We start from the raw sequence: 24,337 nt of genomic DNA, 5'->3' as shown, positions 1-24,337 counted from the left end.
CCCACATTTTCTGGCACAGGGCTTCTTCCTCCATCTTCAAAGTCCTCAGGGTAGCATCTTCTCTCATTGTTTCCCTCTCCTTCCATCCACACCATCACCTTCCTTCTATAATTCTGAACTTCTGCCTCCCTCTTAAAAGGATTTTTGTGATTACAGCACAGGGCCCACTTAGATGATCCAGGATAACCGGCCCATCTGAAGACTCTTCATTTAATCACATCTGCAAATCCCGTTTCGCCACGTATGGTAAACACACTCACAGGTGCTTGGAATGAGAACTAGACATCTCTGGGAGGCTATTGTGCAGCTCACCACACCTGGCAAGTAAATTACACTAAAAGACAACTTGAAAAGACACAAGTGCACCTGTGTAACTACTTTTCTGGAGATTTTTATAGAAGGCAAAACTGTTAGAATTCCAGCAATCTCAACGAGTGAGCAATAGGAGACACAGATCACATAAAAAGAACATGAATCAATCCCTCTCAGTTTTTGAGCCCCTAATATGTTCTACAGACTGTTCGCCTAACCCATTTCTCTGTCACATCAACACTGGCAGCGTGCAGTCTTCTCTGCAAAACAGAGATGAGAAAAGTGATATTCAGATCCGTTATAGAACTCTCCTGGGAGTTGCACCACACAGGTGGCTCTGACTTCAAAGCCCAGGTACTGTCCACTGTAGCAAGATGACCAACACCAAATTTGAGCAAAATGAACAGCACATTTTAAAGACATCAAGCATCAGGGATCAATAATAACAGATGCAGTCTCCTGCATACAACCTCCATAGCCATCCTCTGTGTTCATATCATGTGCTTCTACCACCTATTTCCATGGTTACTTATCTGTCTATGTTTTTATTGTCATCTCTCCAGAAGGTAAGGACCTTGTCTGTTGCTGACTGCTATTGCACTAGCTCTGAGTAGAGGCCAGGCACATAGTAGGCACTAAATAAATGTTTGTGTAACAAATGGATAACACTCCTTTGACCCGGAGATAATCGATATGAATAAACCCAATCACTTGCAACATGGATGGTATGTTAAAAATTGGCAAACACTCCAAAAAGATTTCTCAACAGCCAAAATAAACAGTAATGAGTCCAAGTTAATGCACAATCTCTTTGGAAAATCCTGTGAGACCCAATTGAGAGCTCATATTCTCTCTTTAAAAACTGATTTCTAACCAATTTGTTGAGCTCTTTACTGCTGTACTTTTTGCTAAAAGGAATATGCTTCAATGGTAGTTTAAAAAGGAAGGTTAACTTTCTAAAACACATGAGACAGAGAAGCAGGGTAACTGCACATTAATATAATAGCATTCAAAAGATGCATCAGCAAAGTTACAGCCTCTGTGGATGGAGACAAGGATTCAGAGAGACTGACTGATTTCTCAAATTGACAACCACAATACTGTGTGATCCTTACTCAGCCCCTACAAAGTGGGTCAACTCAGTTTTTAGTTCCAATCTTCTCAAACACAAATGTAACTGGAGAGAGCAACCTAGAGTCAAGGAGACAGTATGTTTTCTTTCATGCATATTGAACATTGTCATTGCAATGTGTATTTAATTGTTTTTAAATTTTGACTCTGCACAGGTATAATGGGCACTACCTTTCTGATACACACTTGGACCTCAAGCATTCTTCTCTCATGGCAGCTATTCACTTTGTGTCCATTGGTGTCTCTCCTAGAGTTCTGTATGCTTCTTCAGGGCAGATAAATAGTTTAATCATCCTTGAAGCTCTAAACTTAATGATTGGAAGCTATGTGCTGAATGAATGAATAAACCATTTATTATTTTAAAAATTCATGATCATTAAGAATTTCAGAAAATACAGAAAGGGAGAGAACAACAAACAAATCTGTGCTCATAACATAAAACAAGTAACATTTCATGATATTTCTTTCTGGTCTTTTTAAATGTAGAGGCTTTCTTTTCATTTTTCTCCTTACAAAATCATACGCACACATTTTCTATCAGGACTTTTGCACTACACATTATAACCTAAGCATTGCCCAATGGCATCTCATAGTTCTGCAGCTTGATTAAAGTTAAAGAACACACTAATAGGGCTTTGGGGGTACAAACACATTTTCTTCCATTCAACACATTATTAACTCTGGTGTGATGAAAAGAGAATTCTGCCTGCATCTCAGTGGTTATAAATCAGGCTTGAGTTCCCCAACCTGACTAGAATATCCCTTTGTTTTGCTTCCTTTTCTATTTAGAATCTGTGACCTAAATTTAGAATCTCTCCATTTCTCCTCAGTGTGATAAGCAGTAACAGCCCTCAAAACTCTCAGTAGAACCTTCCAGCAAGAATCCTTTGGCAAAACATAGCGTCAGTCACTCTGATTCTAGAGGTGTTCTATTTTTTTTTTCTATTAAAGTAAATGTTTTCATGAACTCACAAAATGTGTTAGTCATAGCCATCATAGAGTTCCAGTTGATGATTAAAAAACAAACTAGGTTTGGGATACAATTCAAGATGCCTTCCTTACTCCAAATTTGTTCTTAGTCAACAGAGAATAGAGGCCAATGCCTTGAAACCAAACATATTTTTATGAAACCAAACATCATAAAACATGAGTGTGCATACCCTTACATCACTCAGACTGCTAAGATTAATAGACATGCTGAAAGCATTTGCTTCACACTTGCTCAACTGAACAAATACATCTTTTCACAAAACAAGTCCAAAATCTTGGCCATTCCCAAATGTCTAAAATCCAAGACTCTTTGCTTTCAAATTCCTCAATGAGAAAGCACAGGAGAAGGAGAGAATTCAGATCATTAACCAGATGTTTAAGATTGGCACCAGGAAGAGAAGGAGCTAGAGTTGTACATTGAGGAACCAAAAAAAATAAGAAAGAAAAGAGGAGGAGGAAGAAGAGAAAATACACTAAGAGAAATATTCAATGACACTCTTTTACATTATCAATTATTTATTTCTTTAAGAAAAAGGACATTTCTTTTCATCCACACAAGATATTGTTCGTTAGATGAGTAGAGCAAGTTTGTTTTGTTTTCGTGTAGCATTTATTGACTTGTTTCTAAGACCAAAAGAATATGCTTATTTCCCCTTGAAAAATAGTTGGAAAGTACAATAGAAATAAAATTAGAAAATACAAATTGCCCATAACCTCTCTGTATAGTAATGTGGCTACATTAATATTTTGGCGTTGGGCCTTCTCATCTTTTTATTTGATGCATATATATATATATATATATATAGAGAGAGAGAGAGAGAGAGATATCAGAGATGGGGTCTCACTATGTTGCCCAGGCTGGTCTCAAACCCTGAGCTCAAGCAATCCTCCCACTTCAGCCTCCCAAATTTCTGGGAATACAGGCATGAGCACCCGGCCTGTATATATTATTTTTAAACTGGAATAAATGTTACAAACTAGAGACACTATTTGGTAGTCTCCTTTTTCCATTAAGCAATATGTTAAAAAAGATTTGCCTTTGTCATTAAATGTTCTTTTAGTACATAGATTTTTAAGAACTGCAAAACAGTCCTTTTGCTGATGTGCCATTGATTTAAGTAATCTTTAATTATAGAACAAATCATTTATAACATCAAAAAATGTTACACTGTGATTACCACTGCTGTAGAGCTTTGAGTACTTTTTAAAAATTGTTGTCTTTAAATTACATCCTGGGAAAGTGTTGGGAAAAAGGGTTTGCACAATTTTCAGACTCTTTATATATATTTGCCAATATAAATTTTGCACTCCTAAAAGTTTATACCACTTTATATTTGCATGAACAATCTATAAATGTGCCTGCTCTTTAATTAGTTTTAATTCTTTGCATCTTTACCAAACTAATAACACCATTAGAAATTATTTCATTTTGCTATTATTAATTAATTCATTGAACAAATATATATCCAGCACTTTCTACATGCCAGGATCTGTTTTAGAACTAGAGGCACTACCGTGAACATAGGCTCTGGCACTGGGCAGACAGGATCGGAATACCAGCTCTGTTCAACTCCCTCTGTGACCTTAGGCATGTTCCTCATCTGAGATTCCATTTCCTCCAGTACAAAGTGCCAGCAAACCAACCCCCACTTAGAGGTGATCCTGAAAGTTGACCATGCTGACATGTACACAGTGCCTGGACCAGGCAGGGTACAGGGGCCTCTCAGTAGGTTGGGTTCCTTAGCTCCCCTTACCTGTAACCTGGGCAGCCACTCACTAGAGGCACCGGTTCTCTCCACGATACTCGATCCTGCCTTGATTGTAGGGACTGAGTTCTTGACCCTGAAGTGCTCTGCTGTCTCACACAACTCCTTTTCCATCTGAGGAAAGACAGACTAATTGTAAGAAGCCAATTTCTGCAGTTTGTTATATCTCAGATTAGCATTGCATTATTGCATTGATTCTAATATAGGAACTGTGGCCGCAGCACACCAAATTGAGTCTCATGACCTCGAAGTCCTTCCTCTTGTGTTAAAAGTCAGAGGAAAGAAAAATCTTCAGTGGAAAGAAAAATTAGCCGAAATGCAGCCAATACTGCTTTCTTGCTTGTCTACTGCATTCTCCTAAGTCTTAGCTGCATTTCCCTATACAAAAGATTTTTCAGGGATAGCCCAAGTAGTGACAGTTTTTGTTTTCCTCCAGGTCTTTTATGTTATAAAGAAATTTAAAAATTATAAATTTAGCTAAAGATCTACCTTTTATTCTTTCTGTCCTTCAGTTAACCACTGAGGACCTGAAACTAGTGCATTTCATTCCCATGTATTCTTTGTAAATTTTTTTATTGAAATGACCTCTCATAATGAAGAACGAACCACCTTAAAATATGCAATTCAGCAGCATTTAGAACGTTAACAATCTTGTGCAGCCACCAACTATATCAAGTTCCAAAACATTTTCATCACTTCAGTAGAGAACCCCATACTACTAAGCAGCTATTCCCCATTTCTCACTCCCCTGAGCCCTTGACAACTATCAATCTGCTTTCTGTCTTTATGGATTTATCTATTCTGAGCATTTAATATAAAATGACTCATGAAACATGTGACTATGTTAGTCTATTCTTGCATTGCTATAAAGAGATCCCAAGGCTGTATAATTTATACAGAAAAGAGGTTGAGACCAGGCACCATGGCTCATGCCTGTAATTCTATCCCTTTGAAAGGCCAAGGCAAGAGGATCACTTGAGTCCAAGGTTCGAGAACAGTCTGAGCAGCATAGTGAGAAGCTGTCTCTACAAATATGGTGGCACACACCTGTGATTGCAGATACTTGAGAGGCTGAGGTAGGAGGATTGATTTAGCCCAACAGTTGAAGGCTGTAGTGAGCCATGATCAAGAAAGGCTCTGTCTCAAAAAAAAAAAAAGAAAAAAAGAAAGAAAAGAGGTTTAATTGGCTCACAGTTCTGCAAGCTATACAAGAAGCATGGTGCTGGCATCTGCTTCTGGTGAGAGCCTCAGGAAGTAAAGGAGGAAACAGGCCTCTCACATGGATTGAGTGGGAGAGGGAAGGGAAGAAGTGCCATATACTTTTAAACAACCAGATCTCTCAAGAACTCAGTCACTCTTGCAAGGACAACATTAAGCCATTAATGAAGGATCCATCCCCATGACCCAAACACCTCCCACCAGGCCCCATCTCCAACACTGGGGATTACCATGGGGGCAGAGAGAAGGTTCGTCAGGGTGAGCCTGCATGGACAAGCGCCCAAAAGGCTTCCGGCAAGAGGCTACATCTCACCCATCAGCACTTAAATAAAAGTCTGTTGAAAATCTCTCTACTTCTCTCTTTATCCTTTGCAGCCACAGTGACCAGACATGATCACCTTTGCCCACTTGGCTGCATCAGCCTCCCAACTTGCTCCCACCTCCCCGCCGCCAAGCCCTCTCTAATGCCTTCTCCATCATCGTTTTATGCACAACAAAGATCATGGTCTCCTCTAACCCTCTCATGGAACCCCACTGCTGTTAAGATAAAAGCCAACCTCTTCAGGCCCTGAAATGACTTGACCCCTACTATTTTTCTGACCTCCTTTCTTACAGGCTATTTTGTCTTATAAGCTCCAACCCATTGTCCTTTCAGTTACTACAATTCCTGAAGTCCTCTCCTGCCCCAGGGCCCTCTCACATGCTGTTCTCCCTTCTTGTGAGGCTTTTATCCCATCTTCACCTGGCTAAGACATCCTCAGGTATCCCCAGGTATCTCATCCTTAGAGTGACTTTCCCTGATCTCCCAAACCACAGTAGGCACTCTTTTTAATCTCTTTCACCAACCCCTCTTCTTTTCTTTTGTAGTGCTTGTCTCTCTTTAGTTTATATAGGTATTTACTGAAAAGAGGTAGCAAAACATAGTAGTTAAGAGTCCTAAGACCACATGGCCTGAGACAAGTTATTTACCTCTTGTGCTTCAGTTTTTCCATCTGAAGAATGAAAAGAACAATAACAGTATCCTTCTCCTGCGGTTATAGAAAGACTGAGTTGGTGTATGCAGAGCCCTCAGCACAGAGACTACCCAGAACCCCTGGCTGAGATTGTGTAGGCAATTTGGGGCATTTATGCAAAATGACCTCTGAGATGCCACCCAACTCAAAAATGGTACAATTGCCAATACCATTGTGGAACAAGTTTTGACGCTCTCTTCACAGCAGAGGTTAGCTTCACTAACCTTTAAAGCTACTTCCAAATCTGAGATTCTGTGGCTCTGTCTGTGTTCCAGGGACAAAAGGTGCCTGACTGTGGGGGAACTTACATTCCCTAGGATTTTGTTTTTATACAGGGACGGGGCAGTGTAAATTCACACAACCTTTTGGAAAGCAGTTTGGCAGCATGTACCAAGAAAGACATAAAACATACAGACCTTTTGATCCAATAATTCCATTTCTGGGAATCTATCCTAAGGAAATAATCCTAAATAGGGATAAAGGCTTATGCACAAAACTTTCAATGTAATCTCATTTATACTAGGAAAAAATAGAAACAGCTTAATTATACCATAATAAGAGAGAAGGGGGTTAAATAAATTATTGTACAACTGCTTAATGGATATTGTTTGGCCATTATTTGCTCTAAAACATAACAGGGGAAACACTTATGATATAATATTAGGTTAAAGAAAAAGCACACAGCAACAGTGCATAGGTACTATTACAAATCTTTGAACAGAAGACCTATGAATACACAGAGAGAACAAAAATAACAGAAAGAAAGAAACCAAAGTGGTAACAGCGGTATAGTTCTGAGAAATAGAACTATATAAATAATTATTTACTCTTGTTTTTCTACCTTTTCCTCCTGATATTTCATTTGTATATTTAAAACAAAATACAAATAGTTCCATAGGACAATTATAGAAAATACATGAGGTTTAAAAAAAAAAGTATATGTATTTTGATAAAAAAGTGTATATGAATAGGAAAAAATACTAAAAGGAAATCACATACATCTACACACACACGCACAAACATACACACACACGGCCAAACAAAAACCAAACAAACCAAACCTCTGCCTAATCTTCTAGAATCCCATTATATTAGAATCCTCGCCAGTTGTGGGGTGGTTTTCTTACCTATCTTTGCCCAAGTCTGCTTCATTTTTGCTGCCTCCCATCCTTTCTCCAGATAGCAGTCCAAGAAATCTATCTATTAATAGGAATTATATATGGTTCTCATCACTCGCAAACTCTTCACTGGCTTCTTAATGCCCTGAAGATAAAGTCTAAGTCCCCCAAGAAAGCTTAGCCTCAACATCCACAGCCTCCGCAACGGGCTCCACCCCCCGCCCTTCTTCCTCCTCACTCTTCTTCAGCCTCCCCAGCTTTCTCACCCTCTCCAAGGTGCCTTGTTCTCTCTCAATGCCAGGCTTTTACTGAACCATTAGCTTTCCCTGAAGAAACTACTTATTCCATTCTGGCACTTATTTTCTCAGACACCTTTCAGTCATCCTTCAGTTTTCAAGAAATTGCTTAGAAGTTCTATCCCTAAGGAGAGTGTTTCTGATCACATAGATGAGATTATCCTGAAAACACAGATCTAAAGTGCCTCCAAAGACATGCATTTCCTAGTCCCAACAAGAACGTAAACTGTAAACACTATCAAAAGAAAAAGGAATGCCTGTAACTTAAATATGCTCCTCCCTGCACCAACAGAAATCAACATTTTTTGAGTAGCACAAATGTGTCAGTCAACAAGGTTCATTACTTCATCAAACTTTATAACAACCTTACTTTGGACATTTTTAAAATTTCAATTTATAGAAGAGAACACTAAGGTTTCAGAGGGGTAATCCTCAGAGTCTTTTGCCCAAGGCAATTTATTCAAGGTCACATGGCTGGACAATGATGACTTTGTCCTTCAAAGCCAGCAGTCTTAATCCACAAAGAAATGTCAGTGGGAAGGGGGAAGACATGAAGATTCCTGCTAGTTTAGACTCTAGGGTAACATTCCATTGCTTTGTCTTTTTTTTTTCCAAACCTCAGTGCTCAGTTTTCCTCCCCAGCACACCATGAGTCATTGTTGGATTTCCCAGCTCTCTCTCCAATGTGATGGAGTCTGCTGAGGACATCGTTTTGGCTGGAAGTGAATGTGTATGCAAGAGGCACCACCTGCCGCTAAATCTTTGCCTTTGTTGGGTCTAATGTAGCTCTTGACCCTGAACTTGGCTTACGTCCTCAGGCACCCTCCCCACAGAATGCCTCACATGTTTTTAGCAATAAACAAAGCAGAGAACATGGACCCCCCATTATCCGGATAAACGTTTAGAAACACCAAAATGTTCAAATAGACCTTAGATGCCTGAAAGAAAAAGAGAGTTGAAGAGCTTTTTCTACTAAATAATAAATGTAAGGTATTAGCACAGTATTGTTATGATCACCACTATTTTTATGCCTACATAATGTCACAAAGACACTCTCAAAATTCTGTGGCTGGAATGGTTTGCATCATTGAGTGGAGGCTTTGCTTCCAGGCCTCTGACCTTCGGACGCTTTTCAGGCGCAAACAAGAGGCGCGTAGAGAACTCAGGATAGTCAATGGCACTTGTCAAAGAACAGTAGCCAAAGCTCAGTAGTAAGAGCAGTGGCAGCTATGTCAGCACTATTCACCCACTTCATATTTATGGAGCACCCATGAAGTGCTAGGCAACAGGAACTCATTTTCTGTGGATTATTTCAATTAATCTTTACAACAATCCAAGGAGCCAAGTACTATCACTCTCCTCATCTTAAACCAAGAGCTTGGTTTGAAGGTCAGACAAATCTGGGTTTGAATGCCAAATCTATCACTCAGTAGCTGTGTGACCTTGGGCCAGTTCTCTCATTTAGAAACTTCAGTTCCCACATCTGTAATAAGGAGATAACAATACCTACTTCACTAAGTGGTCAGGACTCACTGTAGGTAGCACATAGTAGATGGTTAATAAATATATAGATATAGATATTTAAAATTTGTGGTACAGCAATACAATGGAATACTACTCAGCAATGAAAGAAACATGCAACACAAATGACTCTCAAAAACATTATGTTAAGTGAAAGAAGAGAGCCTCAAAAACCCACATATTGTAAGATTCTATTTATATGACACTCTGGAAAAGGCAAAATTACAGGACAGATATATGATCAGAGGTTTCAGGCAGCTGGGGTGGAGGAGATTGACAACAAAGGGACAAAAGGGAACACTTTGGAGGGAATGGAAATGCTCTGTATCTCTTTTTTAGTGGTGGCTACACAATTGCATACATTGGCCAAAAATCATCATATTTACCAAATTTTACCAAAATCAAAAATTTACCAAAAGGGTAAATTTTATATTTTAATAATTATACTCTAATAAACCTGCTTTAAAAAAAAAAGATATTGCTCAGATATGACAGCAAAGGAGCTTCTTAATCCAGATTCCTTGGGATTTGGCAGATTTTTTATCTCCAGTTCATTGACCTGAACATGCCTAGTTGTTCTTTTCATATTTGCCTATCCGATAATTCATCCTACCTTCCCCGGGGCAGAATAAATCAAGAGGTGAGGGAGGAAAAGGGTGTACTTGGAAAAATCCTTCCTCCTGAAGACCAAAGGATCAGGGAAAATGCATTCTCATCTAATATCTACCCTAACCGAATATTATTTCATCTAATATTATTTCCTGTCTATTCAATGCTAAATTTCCAAATAGCTTGGTGGGTACATGGAAATTCATTATCTACTTGATCTCTATTTTTTTAACATGTTTAAAACTTTTGATAATTTTTTTTTTTTTAGAAACGGTCATGCTTTGTCACCTAGGCTGGAGTGCAGTGGTGCAAACATGGCTCACTGCAGCTTCAACATCCTGGGCTCAAGCCATCCTCCCACCTCAGCCTTCTGAGGAGATGGGCCTATATATGCACTCCAGCAATGGCTGGCTATTTTTTTTTTTTTTTTTTTTTTTGAGAGATGGGGTTTTGCCATATTGCCCAGGCTGGTCTCAAGCGATCTTCCCACCATAGCCCCCCAAAATGCTGGGATTATAGTCATGAGCCACCACATCTGGCCAACTTTCTATAAGTTTTTAAGTTTTTTATGTTTTAAAATACGAGAAGTGATATTTTGGGCAAGGTAAAGTATTATGATCCAGGATAATGCTATATTGTTAATTCACATTTATCCACAATCATGGATATTTATGTAGATTAAAACACTGGATTGTCTTCTACATGTGAAGTTAGGAACCAGGTATCAGTGAAGGCTGTAGAGCAAAGACTCTTTTGGCCATCCTGCAGGGACCTGAGTTCCAGTTCTGGTTTAGCATAAATAGGTTATTTGGGCAATTCACTTCTTACTGAATCTGGCTTTTTATCTGTGAAATGGAAACTCAAGCAGATAAAACCTCTGAGATCCCTTCTTCTCTAACAGTGTGAAATTCCCAGTGCAATGTAAGAACTGTGAGTTGAGATCCTGTCTTCTGCTTTCAAAGCTGTATGTTCAGGGCCCAGCACAGTGCCTGGCACACACAGGGGTCAATGACATTTGTTCATTCCATGAGTCAGTGAATTGCGTTTTTTAAATATGCAAACTCCTTTTCTCATAAGAACCCACCTCTTTTCCTGCAATGACAGCAGATTCAGTTTAGAATCCAAACTGAGTCATTTCAGCTGGTTGAAGTCAGCTTGAAAAGCCAGGAAAGCGGCAGCAGGTACCACCTCTACCTAGTCAACAGCCTCGTTCATGAAATCCCACTCACAGCCCTTCTGGGGAACCTACTGACCCCTGGATAAGGATCAGAACCTCCCGTAGCCAACAGAGCCCCGCCTGGCCCAGGCACATCCTCCCTGCAGGCTCATGCCTGCCTTTGCTCTTTCCCACTGGCCTCCACTCAGCATCATCCTCTTCCACCTCAGGGCCTTTGTATATGGCATTCTCTCAGCCTGGATGTGTTTTTCTGCGCTTCTGCAAGGTTCATGCCTACTGTTTTTCCCCCTTTTAGGTCAGATGTCATTCCTTTAGGCAAATTCTCTCTTTAGCCAAGATTCAACTGGGTTGTCCAGCTAAACACTCCACAATATCCGTTATTTTTTCCTTCAGAGCATTCTCCAAAACTTATTGAATTTATCAAATAGTATTAACTGTCCTTCATATGATATGAATAACAAATAATCTCATTTTTCTTCCATCATTTGTTCTTGCCAAATTCTGTTGGATCTTTCTTCCTTGCCCTTTCATGACATCTCAGGCAAATTTCTTGGCTTTCCGGTAACTTCCAGTTACATGAACAATTTTATTAGTCAATTGTGACTCATTTTCAGATATTAAAAAGACAAATCTAAATCAAATTTTCTATTTTATATCCAATACAATACTTGTCCATCTCCATGACTGTAGTTCAGGATATGCTATACCCTTTCACTCTTCTCCCATCTCCTGCCACCTCCTTTCACTTTCAGCTCCTCTTGAGTCAGGTCAGAGAGTAGAAGAATCAGGAAAAAAGTGACTGAATTATTTTTAGTTAATAAGTGCTATTTGTATGATCCTCTACTGGCTCCAATGTCTGCTGCTGTGCACTCCAGGTAGCCAAATGCTGGCTGTTTCGGGGTGAAGGTGTTCCTTGGTTGATAGCTTGCAGTGCTTCCACGCCAGCCTCAGCTTCTGTACGCAGTGATACACCCAGTGACTTCTCAGTGGCCTCCCCCAACTAGGAGGACTCGTTGGACCAGGAAGTCCCATCAAGATGGCCCAACTCAGCTGCCTTCCTCAGTACCATCTCTCTCTTAGGGAGGGCATATATTCTTGCCTCTCTGACAGCTGCCCCTGCACTGCTTTCCCTTCTCCACAACTCTATCTTGATGCCTCTCTTCAAACACTAATCCTTTCTGAGTTTCTAGTTTTCTCTTATGTGGACTGAAAATGGCTGATGGTGACTGCCAGATCCAGCTGGATTTTAACAAGTTCTAAGTCCATGTATGAGCACTGGTTGCCTATCATTCTCTGCTTTGTGTTTTCAGCTGAAATTCCAAGTGGATGGGAATTCCCAATTCATATCCTGTTAAGCATAGTTCTGTGATTATTTCATAAATACCTCTCTTCCCCACTAGATTTTGTCTCTACAAGGACTCTTTGTTTGCTCCTTACTGAACACTAAGACCAAGCGTTCAGCATCTGACATATAGTAGCAGCTAAATAAATATGTGATGAAGTAATAAATAAAAGAACAGGATGAGACACAAAGAAGACCATATTTGTATCACTACAACTCCCTGGTTTGTAAGGACAAGCAGATAAGGCATCATTTGAGCAACAGTAGAGAAGGCAAAGATTCCTAGAGCCTGGCTGCCCATCGGAACCATCCACAGAGCTTTTAAAAAATATCAATGCCTAACTTAATCGGCTGATGTGCTCATTCAGTAGATCTAGTTAAGAACCAGCGAGCTAAAGTGCATGAGAGATCCAAATTATGTGCTAGAAGGGTTCAGGAGAAGACAAGGTTGTATCTGGTTGAGAATATCAGGGAGACTTTCTGTAGAAAGTGATGCATACAGAAGATAAATGTGAACAGATGGAAAAAGAGCCATAGGGACGACATGGTTGGTAATGGCTTGCAGCTACTGCAGATGATATAAGCAAGGCACTGAGGTTAGAAAGAGAAGATTCGATTCCTAACACAACCGAGGGCACCCATGGAGAGGAGAAGGAAGAAACAAGGGGTATGCAACTGCAAGTTGTTTGGATGCAAAAAATGTGGTCTTTTAAAGTTAGCAACAACCTAGGAAGTAAATATGTTAAGTGGTTAGGTGTGTCAATTGTGGATCAGACTGTCTAAATTACTCAGCTGTAGAAGGAGGATAATGCAATTATCATCACCTCAAGAGGTTATGATGAGGATTAAAGAAAGTGATGCTTGTCATGTCTTAGCACATTGTACATGTTCATTACATATCAGCTAGAAACGTCTTTTTAAAATAATTCTACTACCTAGAAAAATGGTGTGTGAGTGTGTGTGTATGTATGTGTGTAGTGGTGTGCAGAGCTAGTTTACACCTGCCAGCAAGGGCCAATTCTACAATTCTACATTCTATAACTTCCCAACTCTGCATTCAGTGAAGGTCAGATTGTTAGCTTGAAATTGACCATGTCGGGGGTATTCAGTCAAAGAAAATTAACAAAAGCTACAAATCTGAACCTTCTTTTTGAGAGCTAGGTTAGTGGCAAACTGTTAGTTGCTCTGGGAACATTGATGGGATTGGAATGGAATGGACCGAATTCAGTTGAAAAGTAAATAAATGACATAGGGATAAAAAGGCACACAAGTTGAGAAAGGAAGATTATCTGCCTAGGAAAGATAAAATAAGACCCCATCACTGGGGTGAGTGGCAGGTAAAAATGGAATCTGACTTTTATTCTGAGTCAATACTTCCTTCAGCATATTTTTCTACCCATCACTTCACCACTGCTTCTAAAATAAGTGTGAAAACAACTGAGTGAAATAGACACTGACAAGCTTTATCAACATCTGAGGTTCTGAAAACTCTCAGAGACATTTTCAAAGGTTCATTCTCTCTGGGAAAAAGAATGAGTTCAGAAAGACATAGATTACAATAAATTATCTGAGATGAAAAATAATAAAAAAGAAAAAAAAATCCAACTTGTGTTGAAGAACAGAGAAAATACTGTAATACTTTAATGATACAAAAAACCTTATTTTGTTGGTGCTGGGAAAACCAGCTAGCCATAGGTAGAAAGCTGAAACTTGATCCCTTCCTTACACCTTATACAAAAATTAATTCAAGATGGATTAAAGACTTAAATGTTAGACCTAAAACCGTAAAAATCCTAGAAGAAAACCTAGGCAGTACCATCCAGGACATAGGCATAGGCAAGGACTTCATGTCTAAAACACCAAAAGCAATGGCAACAAAATCCAAAATTGACAAATGGGATCTAATTAAACTAAAGAGCTTCTGCACAGCAAAAGAAACTACCATCAGAGTGAACAGGCAACCTACAGAATGGGAGAAAATTTTTGCAATCTACTCATCTGACAAAGGGCTAATATGCAGAATCTACAAAGAACTCCAACAAATTTACAAGAAAAAAACAAACAACCCCATCTAAAAGTGGACAAAGGATATGAACAGACACTTCTCAAAAGAAGACGTTTATGCAGCCAACAGACACATGAAAAAATGCTCATCATCACTGGCCATCAGAGAAATGCAAATCAAAACCACAATGAGATACTATCTCACACCAGTTAAAATGGCAATCATTAAAAAGTCAGGAAACAACAGGTGCTGGAGAGGATGTGGAGAAATAGGAACACTTTTACACTGTTGGTGGGACTGTAAACTAGTTCAACCATTGTGGAAGACAGTGTGGTGATTCCTCAAGGATCTAGAACTAGAAATACCATTTGACCCAGCCATCCCATTACTGGGTATATACCCAAAGGATTATAAATCATGCTGCTATAAAGACACATGCACACATATGTTTATTGCAGCACTATTTACAATAGCAAAGACTTGGAACCAACCCAAATGTCCATCAATGATAGACTGGATTAAGAAAATGTGGCACATATACACCATGGAATACTATGCAGCCATAAAAAAGGATGAGTTCATGTCCTTTGTAGGGACATGGATGAAGCTGGAAACCACCATTCTCAGCAAACTATTGCAAGGACAAAGAACCAAACACCACATGTTCTCACTCATAGGTGGGAATTGAACAATGAGAACACTTGGACACAGGAAGGGGACATCACACACCGGGGCCTGTTGTAGGGTGGGAGGAGGGGGAAGGGATAGCATTAGGAGATATACCTAATATAAATGATGAGTTAATGGGTGCAGCACACCAACATGGCACATGTATACATATGTAACAAAGCTGCACATTGTGCACATGTACCCTAGAACTTAAAGTATAATAATAGAAAAAAGAAAAAGAAAACCTTGTTTTGTGTGGTAAGCAACATTAAAGAGAAGTTAGAGAAGTTACGAATGACACAGAAAAGAAAATATGAATATCCACAAATTGTATGAACACTTTAAGGCAGAAAAATAAGAATGCATCTATTCTTTTATTGGTCTACAAATTCACCCACTTCTGAGCCCCCTGGCAGAGATTGGGCTACTCCAAAGAAGAGATAATGGAAAAAGCCCACTTAAGAAGTTATCGCTTATAAACAAATAAATGAACATATTAAAAGGCTGTATCATCTGAAATTAAGCTTGTAAATGGGTGACATCGGACATCATCATTTGGTTCGAGAATATTAAGAACTATGAGAAACCCTGGAAATGATCAAGGACAACCATTTTATTTTGAAAATGAGAAAACAGACCCAGAGACTTCATCTGATTAAAATTTGACTCTAATTCAGCAGTAAGCCATGACTAGCTTCTATGCTCAAGATATTGTTTTGACCATACTATGATGGCATTAAGATTTTGGACAGCCAACAAATTCAAAGGACCATTTCCTCCAGTGTGGAGAGTGGATCCCAAAGGCAAAATTAAGTTGACCAGAATGGGGAGCCCAGCAGTCTCCTTGGTCAAGTGTGTGGTCAACGTCCACTTCACTAACTCTGGAAACATTCCTTTCAATAAGAGTTCTCATTGCTTGAGAAGAATGAGAGGAAAATAAAGATAAAAACAAGATTTTTTTCAGCTGTCTAATTTCCATAAATGACATCATAAATTATATATTGCTGTTGCCAAGGAAATATAAGAAATACACAGCAGAGGGAAACAAAGAAATTGATTGCACCATAGACGACTAGTCATATGCTTTGGAGAATCATTCTGCCTTTTGAGATGTTATGATCAGTTCTTTAGAGGCACAAAGACATATTAGTTTTCTAAAAATACCCAATCATTTATCCATTCAGCAAAGAACAAAGAAAACAAAATCAGTACAATTCTCATAACCCTCTTTCTTTTCACAGCACATAGAATGAGGGGCTGTTTTCCTGCCATATTTACCAAGAATAGGGACAGTGCTCATTATTCCACAAGACACCATCCTAGGTCCAGAATCTAAAGGCTCTACCTCCAAAACTCTCAAATACAAAATGGCTTTTTTCTCTAAGTTAACAACTAATTTCCAGTCAGTGAGTAATTTTTTTCCTGAAACATTCACTCAGTGGAAAACAAACGAAGAGGGAAAAAATTAAGTAAACAAATCTGAAAAAGAGGCCACAACACACAGAGATGGAGAAGCTCTAAACTTACCACTGAAGTAAAGCAGGCACTTAAAGTTTATCCCAAACAAAACTGTAATTTTAACTGGTCCCCGAGTTGAGCCTCACTCGATGAATGACTTCCAGGGCCTTTGGCTCTTTGGGACTAAACGAGAAAATTATTTTTAGCACAACTATTTGGAAATCTTTGAGAACTTGGATCTGTTATTCTGTCTGGTACCAAAGCAAGTTTTTCACTGAGCTCTCATGAAAGATCCTCAGTCTCTTGTGGATTTAGAATCCTGCAGCAGCCCACCATCTAAGAGCAAGGTATGGTGTTTACTCTTTTTTTTAGAATTTTGGCAAATGTAGATGGAATGGCCTATTCTCGTGATGGGAGCTTTTTAACTTGTTAAACAGATGATTCTGTAGGAAGATTCCATAAAACTAAAGACCTAGCTTCAAATCTCTGGACTGACACTAGCTTTCTAACCATAGACAAGTTGTGGGACTTCTCTGGACCTTGGTTCCCCATGTAACCTACCACAAGATGGTTTTGGGGAGGATGATATGGGCTTAGCATTGCTCTCTAGGATATAAAATGTTTTGCAAATGTCAGGGTTTTTTAAATCATTGTGCCATAAAGCAGCCAAAACTTTATCAATAATGAACTATTGACAATAATAAATATTGATGAATATTTTTTCTTCATTGAGTCTCTACTATAGACTAGTCTCTGTCCTAGAGTTCACATTTTAGTGAGGAAACAAGCAAGTCAATAGATAGCCATAACACAGTGCAATTGTGTGGCCTTGCAGGGACTTGAGTAGTGCCAGGAGGAGAAGGAGGTTAATTCATGGCAAACAGGAAAAGCAGTTCTGCAGAGGAAAATTGGAGCCCCCAAAGGCAAGGAGCTGGGGAACAACAACATAAAAGGAACTGAGGCATGAGCAGCTCAGGTCTCCATCCTGTCCCAATCACAGTGCCACTCCCGGTGCAACAAGAGAAGCACAGAGCCTGCTGTTGTGAAATCTCCACCTCTGCAGGCCAAGGAAATGTCTCATTTTGGCTTTCCCTGGTTACCTATTCTCTTCTTAATGATTTCCAGGCAAAGCACATTTCAACTTGAATTAATTACCAAGTCCAGCCCGTTGTCATGAAGTAATATGTTATAGTTTCCCTCACATCATGTAGGGACAAACTCAAGTGTTTGAAGACAAAAGAACTCAGTTCAAATTCTGGCTGCACAATTTCATGCCTGTGTGGACTTGAGCCCACCAAGTATCAATGTTCTTACTTGTAAAGTGAAGATAACAGCACTTACTTCATAACAAGTGGTGTGAGGATAAAGTGAAGGATGTCCTTAAAACACCTGGCACAGAAATAAGAATACTGGTCTGTCCCTGCATTCCAATTCATTTTTTTATTCAGTTTTTTTTATTATGGTAAAATGCACATACCATAAAATTTACCACTTCAACCATTCTTATGTATATGGTTCTGCAGCATTAAATACATTCATATTGTTGTGCAATATCATCACTATCTCTCCAGGACTTCTTCATCTTCCCAAACTGAAACTCTGTACCTAAGAAACTATAAATTCCCATTCCCCTCTCCCCTTCTTCTTCCAACAACGAGTATTCTACTTTCTGTCTCAATGAATGTGACTACTCTAGGAACTTTGTGTAAGAGGAATCACACAATATTTGACCTTTTGTGACTGACTTATTTCACATAATATAATGTCTTCAGGGTTCCTCCGTGTTGTAGCATGTGTCGGTATCTCCTTTCTTTTTAAGGCTGAAGAAGATTCCATTGTATGTGTAGACCAGGTTTTGTTTACTCATTCACATTTCCATGGACACTTGGGTTGCTTCCACCTTTTGGCTATTGTGAATAACGCTGCAGACATGGCTGTGCAAATATCAGTTTGAGTCCCTGCTACTATGAACATGTGCAAATATTTGAGTCCCTGATTTTACTTCTTTTGGATATATGCCCCAAAGTGGAATTGCTATATCATATGGTAATTCTCTTTAATTTTTTTGAGGAGTCACTATATTGTTTTCCACAGGCGCTGCACCATTTTACATTCCCACCACCAACATATTTTATTTTTACAAGAAAAAAATATAATTGGAGTCTACTTACACTGGGGAAATAATAATATGCTATTTACAAAGGGATCTCAGTCTATGAACATGTTTTCCAGAAGTTCAGTCTTTGTACTGAGTTAATCAGTATTTCTCCAAGTATTTTCCGTGGCTAGTTTAGCAAAAACAAAGGGTTCCATGATTAAATAAATTCACAAAATACTATATACAACATTTCTGCCTCAAATATAAACACATTAACATGGAGGCTCACGAATCTAAAGTAACACAAATTAAATTTTTTAAATGTGTTTTAAAAACAAAAACCTGTTGCTTTGTAATCCCTACAGAAAAATAGGACTGAGGATTATTTATAATTAGCATCCAGGACAGACGTGTTCAAGATTAACAGTATTTCCAGGCTGGGCACGGCAGCTCACTCTTGAAACCCCAGCACTTTGGGAGACTGAGGTGGGCAGATCGCTTGAGTTTAGGAGTTCAAGACCAGCCTGGGTAACTTGGCGAAACCTCATCGCTTCAAAAAATACAAAAGTTAGCCAGGTGTGGTGGCACACACCTGTAGTCCCAGCTACTCATGAATTCAATTAAATGTTTTAAAGCATGTTGTATGTGGAGTGACAGCTAAGGGGTACAGGTTTCTTTTTGGAGTTTTAAAATAGTCTTTAATTGGATTGTGATGTACATTGAGTTGTACACTTTGGTAAATTTTATGGTGTGCAAATTATATCTTTATAAAGCTGTTAAAAATTATTATAATGTTTATGAAATTGTGACCCACATGGTTTATTCCCAGTCAAAATAACCAAGTTCACTGCAAGGCAGTGGGGGAGTGGGTAAAGAGTGGATTATTCAATACAAGGAGTTAAAAATATAAAGTTGTATCCCTACCTCACACTTTTTATCAGAAAAATTCTGATGGAACAAATTTTTAAATGTGAAAAAAATGAAACAAAAATTGAAAGAAAAGCACAAGGATTCTTTTCAGGACCTTCAAGTGGTGAAGGCCTTCTAAACACAATAAATTGAACCTCAAAAAATAGTTTCATGGTAAAAATATTTTAAAATACATGAGGAAAGACAAAGGACAAACTGGGGGAAATTATTTGCTGCTCACATCATAAGCCATTTGTAGATAGATAGATAGATAGATAGATAGATAGATAGATAGATAGATAGATAGATTCATTGCACCATTGCTTATAATAGCAAAAGAAAGAAAATAGTCCAAATACCCATCAGTAGAAAACTGGTTAAATATTACAAACACATCTATATGATGGATTTTTTAGCCATTAAATTAAAAAGGACAAGACAGCTCTACACATACAGGTGTCAATACAGAAGCTATAAATACTCATATGGAAACTAAGTGAAAAGGCAATGCACAGAACATTGTATATGGGATGCCAACATGGGAAGGAGGACACACAAGAAACTGGCACAGGTGATCACCTCTAGGGAGGGAACCTGGGTATCCAGAAGACTCAAAGGGAGGAGAAGAAATTGACTTTTCATTGCATACTCTTTTTCTTTTGAATTCCCTATAGAAGAAAAGTTAATATTAAAATATTTTTTAAACACCCTAGACTATGTCACATTAAAACAACTCAAGTTTTTTATTGTATTTCTCAAACACTGCAAAAAGGACACACAGACTCCAGGGAGATTTCTTCAAACCCCATTTCCCTCTTTCTTGTGTAATGTTCTCATATTTCATAATTTCTCACCAGTTTTTTTCCCCCACAAAGCTCAAACCTCCCCACAAAATTATCCTCTTTCTCCAGCCATGTTTTTTGGGTTAAGCCCTGCTGTAGGTGGTTGGACACATCCATGATTTCAACAAAGATCCCTGCCCTCATGTAGCTTACATTCTATCAGGGAAAATGTTGATATAAAATAAAGATAGGAATTAGCTACTGAGTTAGAGGTGAAAAGTACAATGGAGAATAGAAAAATGTAGAGCAGATAAAAGGAAGGTCATGGGCAGAAGAAGGCAGATAAGCATGGTGATAAGGGTTGAACTTAGTGACAAGATAACATTTAACCAAAAATGTGAAGAGGGAGATGAAGAAGTAAGCTATATGGACATCTTGGTGAAGAGGGATTTAGACAATGTGAAGAGACACGTGAGACCCTAAGGCGGGGCATAACTAGTGTCTTTGAGGAGCACCAAGGAATCCAGTGTGACTGGAGGTGACAAAGTGAGGAGAATAGAAGATGGAGATGAAGTCAGGGAAATAAGGAGGGCCTTGTAGACCATCACACCATGTAACATGAAGCTTTGGGCCCTTAAGTGCAATGAAGAACCAAACAGCGTGATGCCACTGTGATTTTTGCATTATAATCCACACCCCGTGGTCTTCTTGCATCAACTGAGTCCCATATTTGACTGATCAGTCACCATCGTGCCACTAGCATGCATCAGGCACCACAACACATTGTTCCTCAATTATTTTTGTCTTTTCAGACAGGGTCTGGCTCTGTTGCTCAGGCTAGAGTGCAGCGGCACAACCTTGGCTCACTGCAACTTCCACCTCCAGAGTTCAAGTGATTCTCTTGCCTCAGCCTCTCGAGGAGCTGAAATTACAAGTGCACGCCACCATGCAGGGCTACTTTTTGTATTTTTAGTAGAGACAGGTTTCACCATATTGGCCAGGCTGATCTTGAACTCTTGACTTCGAGTGATCCTCCCACCTGAGTCACCCAAAGTGCTGGGATTACAGGCGTGAGCGACCACATCCGGTCTGTTCCTCAATTCTGATAAGGATTTTTATGGAATAATCACTTTGAGTGCCTTTTTAAAAGTTTTAATTGGGAATGCTTGAAGCATTTAGACTCCTGTACAGGCAGTAGTATTGTAGTGCATTTGTCATGAAAGCGATCCATTTATTCAAGGAATAAATCTGTTTCCATTGTTTTAATGTATTCCTTCTTTGAGTGACTTTTTGCCTGGCTATTGGCAATACTGAATATCCTTTCTTCCAATCACATCTTTAAAATTTCTGCTTCCTTTGTCCACCATCAACTAGACCCTTACCACACTCTTCTTCACAGACTGTTCCTATGACTGTTGGCATAGTTGTGCTTTCACACCTGCATCACCGTGTCTGAGAAGCCACTGTCCAAATCAACTTCTCTGCAGATGCTTTCAGGTCCTTCCTGAAAGCAACTCTGGCCTCAGCCTATACCCTTGCACCCCATAGCTAGTTAAAAGCCTCATTATGAGTATCTTCTATAAACCTTTATTTTTTTCGTAGAGATGGGGTCTTGCTATGTTGCCCAGGCTCCTCTCAAATTCCTGAGCTCAAGTAATCCTTCAACCTCAGCCTCCCAAAATACTGGGATTACAGATGTGAGCCACCATACCCAGCTTTTTGTTTCTGGGGAGGGGAGTGCATTTATTTTTCTGGGAAGGGAGGTGATTTTATTGCTGTCCTGCTCTATCACCACAGCATAGTGGGCCCTGCATGCTCCAGGCCTGCATCATGTATCACCACAGCAAAAACATGATGTACTTGAACATGTTCCCTCCCAGGATATATATTAAAATTTTTTAAAGAAAAGAGAATAAAGTAATAACTTAAGTGATTAGGCACGAACAGCAATTTGAAAAATTAAATGTCCATTTTAAATGGTAACAAGACAAGAACTTAAGATTGGGCTTACTCTAGCCCATCGTCTCTTCCTGTCAAATTGCAACAATTCTATGGGCAATGATTCTAAATTTCAAGACACAAGTAGCAGACAAATACGTGACAACACATATCACCAGTAATCACAGGACAGCCTGCATCTCCAGGAGGCCTCCTCGGCAGGTAGCCCACTGTGATTCCAGGCCCCAAAGAGCTTGGCAAGTTCCAGAAAGGTGACCCCCTGAGGAAGCGCTTTAGAGCTCCTGAGATTAGCCTTGCTTCCCCCACATTTTAAAAATGAAGCCCCAGACAGGGCCACTTTCTCATTCCTTCTGAAAGCCTCCTCTAATCAGCCTTTCGCAAGGGAGAGGGAACTGCTAATTTAATCGATGCATCTTGTTCTCTTGTTCTGACCGTGGCAGAGGGTGTGAACAGAATGTTCTTTCCATATATATATATTTTTTATCTGCAGCTCCTTTGGAAGGCCTGTATTGAATGCACTGGGCTTGTCAGAAAGTGCCTTAATCCCAGTTGAGCAATAGAATCAATAATTTTGGATTTGTGCTGTATGACAAGTCTACCACACAGGGCATGGCAAAAATGTTCTCCTTGCTTTTTTTTTTAACTAGTAACACTGAGATTTAGTCAAAGTTACAGAGCCTGAATTCGGATCAGTTGCTCTGGTTTTTCACTAGTAAGATTTCTAGGAATCAGGCTTACTTCAAAATCACATGTGCACACTGTGTTTTTCTTAGTTTGTCATTCCTATGCTCTGGCAAATTTCGGGGTCTAATTCCAAGATGTTGCAATTTCCCCCTGGGTACCACAAAAATGGTGATGTGTGCCTGGTCAATTTTCTTACATGGCTGTCAAAAAACAAAAGAAATTTCATCTGATTGCTTTCCCCACATTTTGTGATTATTTCCTTTGGGAGAGTATCCACCAGGTCAAGCACTATATAGATTTCTTGTTAAAGCACAGGTCCAATCATCCAAACACAACTCATTTACATGACCCCAGAACCACCTGTATATATTCTTCCCTTTAAAAAACTGCTAATCCTAAGGAGCATTTAGCCTAAAAAATCAGGTATCCCCAATCTATACCATTCTCCATCTCACCTTCAGCCTATATGCCAAAGTGCCAACTGATAAATGGCCCATCGTTCTCAGCTTCTAGGCTTTGTCGGGGAGTAGGGTTGGGGCCCAGGTCCTATTAGATCAGAATTGAAGAGACCTGCTGCCTGCTTCACTTGGGGCATGTGAGCCATGCGCGGCTTAATTTCACACGGCTCTTTAATTGAGCCCCAGTGCTAACAGCTTAATGGGACACCACGGCATTACATCCTGCAGATTTTAAATTAAAGTTTGAGACCCCCCTCAGGACATGCACAGTACTCCAATTAACACTAATTGGCATTACACATGATTACCAAGTGAAAAACATGGTTTTCCTGAAAATGCCTCCTCTTTTCTCCAGCTTTCAATAGTCCATAAATTCTAAGGAAACAATCATGAGTGCATGCAAAGATTAGCTAGAATGATATCTAGCATGATGTTTATATTGGGAGAACTTTGGAAACAACCTAAATATCTACAATGGGGGTTCTGTACGTAAAAGATAACGTAAAAGCAATTATTTTTTAATGTTACACATAATTTTGACATAAGAAGGCGTTCATGATACATTGTCAAGTGAAAGAAGTTAAAGAAGTATAGAAATGGCATGGTATCACTTTCTTCATAGTATAGACAAAAGAGACTGGAAGGATATATACACTAAAATGTAAATCTCAAGGTGGTAAAAATAATGGTGATGTTTACCTGTTTCATTTCCAGATCTAAATTTTATTCTTTAAAAACTGCACTACTTTTCCGAAAAGAAAATGCCATTTTTAAGTCCATCATTGATTTCCGAAGAATAAATGCAGTGATTTCTTTTGAAAT

At 39.2% G+C, this 24,337-nt stretch overlaps 1 protein-coding gene across 3 annotated transcripts in view; it reads left to right on the top strand.

Moving 5' to 3' along the window:
* The window catches only part of C1QTNF7 (C1q and TNF related 7), a 108,009-nt gene that overhangs the window by 73,682 nt on the left and 9,990 nt on the right, over nucleotides 1-24,337 (top strand). Inside the window, exon 1 of one of the 3 annotated variants that reach the window (XM_003898500.5) lies at nucleotides 16,871-16,972. The exons of the other annotated variants lie outside the window; for them this stretch is intronic. The gene's annotated coding sequence lies outside the window, so the exon portion shown is untranslated. Of the gene's footprint in view, nucleotides 1-16,870; nucleotides 16,973-24,337 lie in introns of those variants that run through there. 3 annotated transcript variants of the gene reach the window in all.

This window comes from Papio anubis, chromosome 3, assembly GCF_008728515.1.
Source record: "Papio anubis isolate 15944 chromosome 3, Panubis1.0, whole genome shotgun sequence".
In the NCBI taxonomy this organism is placed as follows: Eukaryota; Metazoa; Chordata; class Mammalia; order Primates; family Cercopithecidae; genus Papio; species Papio anubis.
The sequence above is the reverse complement of the archived record's forward strand: the minus strand, read 5'-3'. Positions and strand labels throughout refer to the sequence as shown.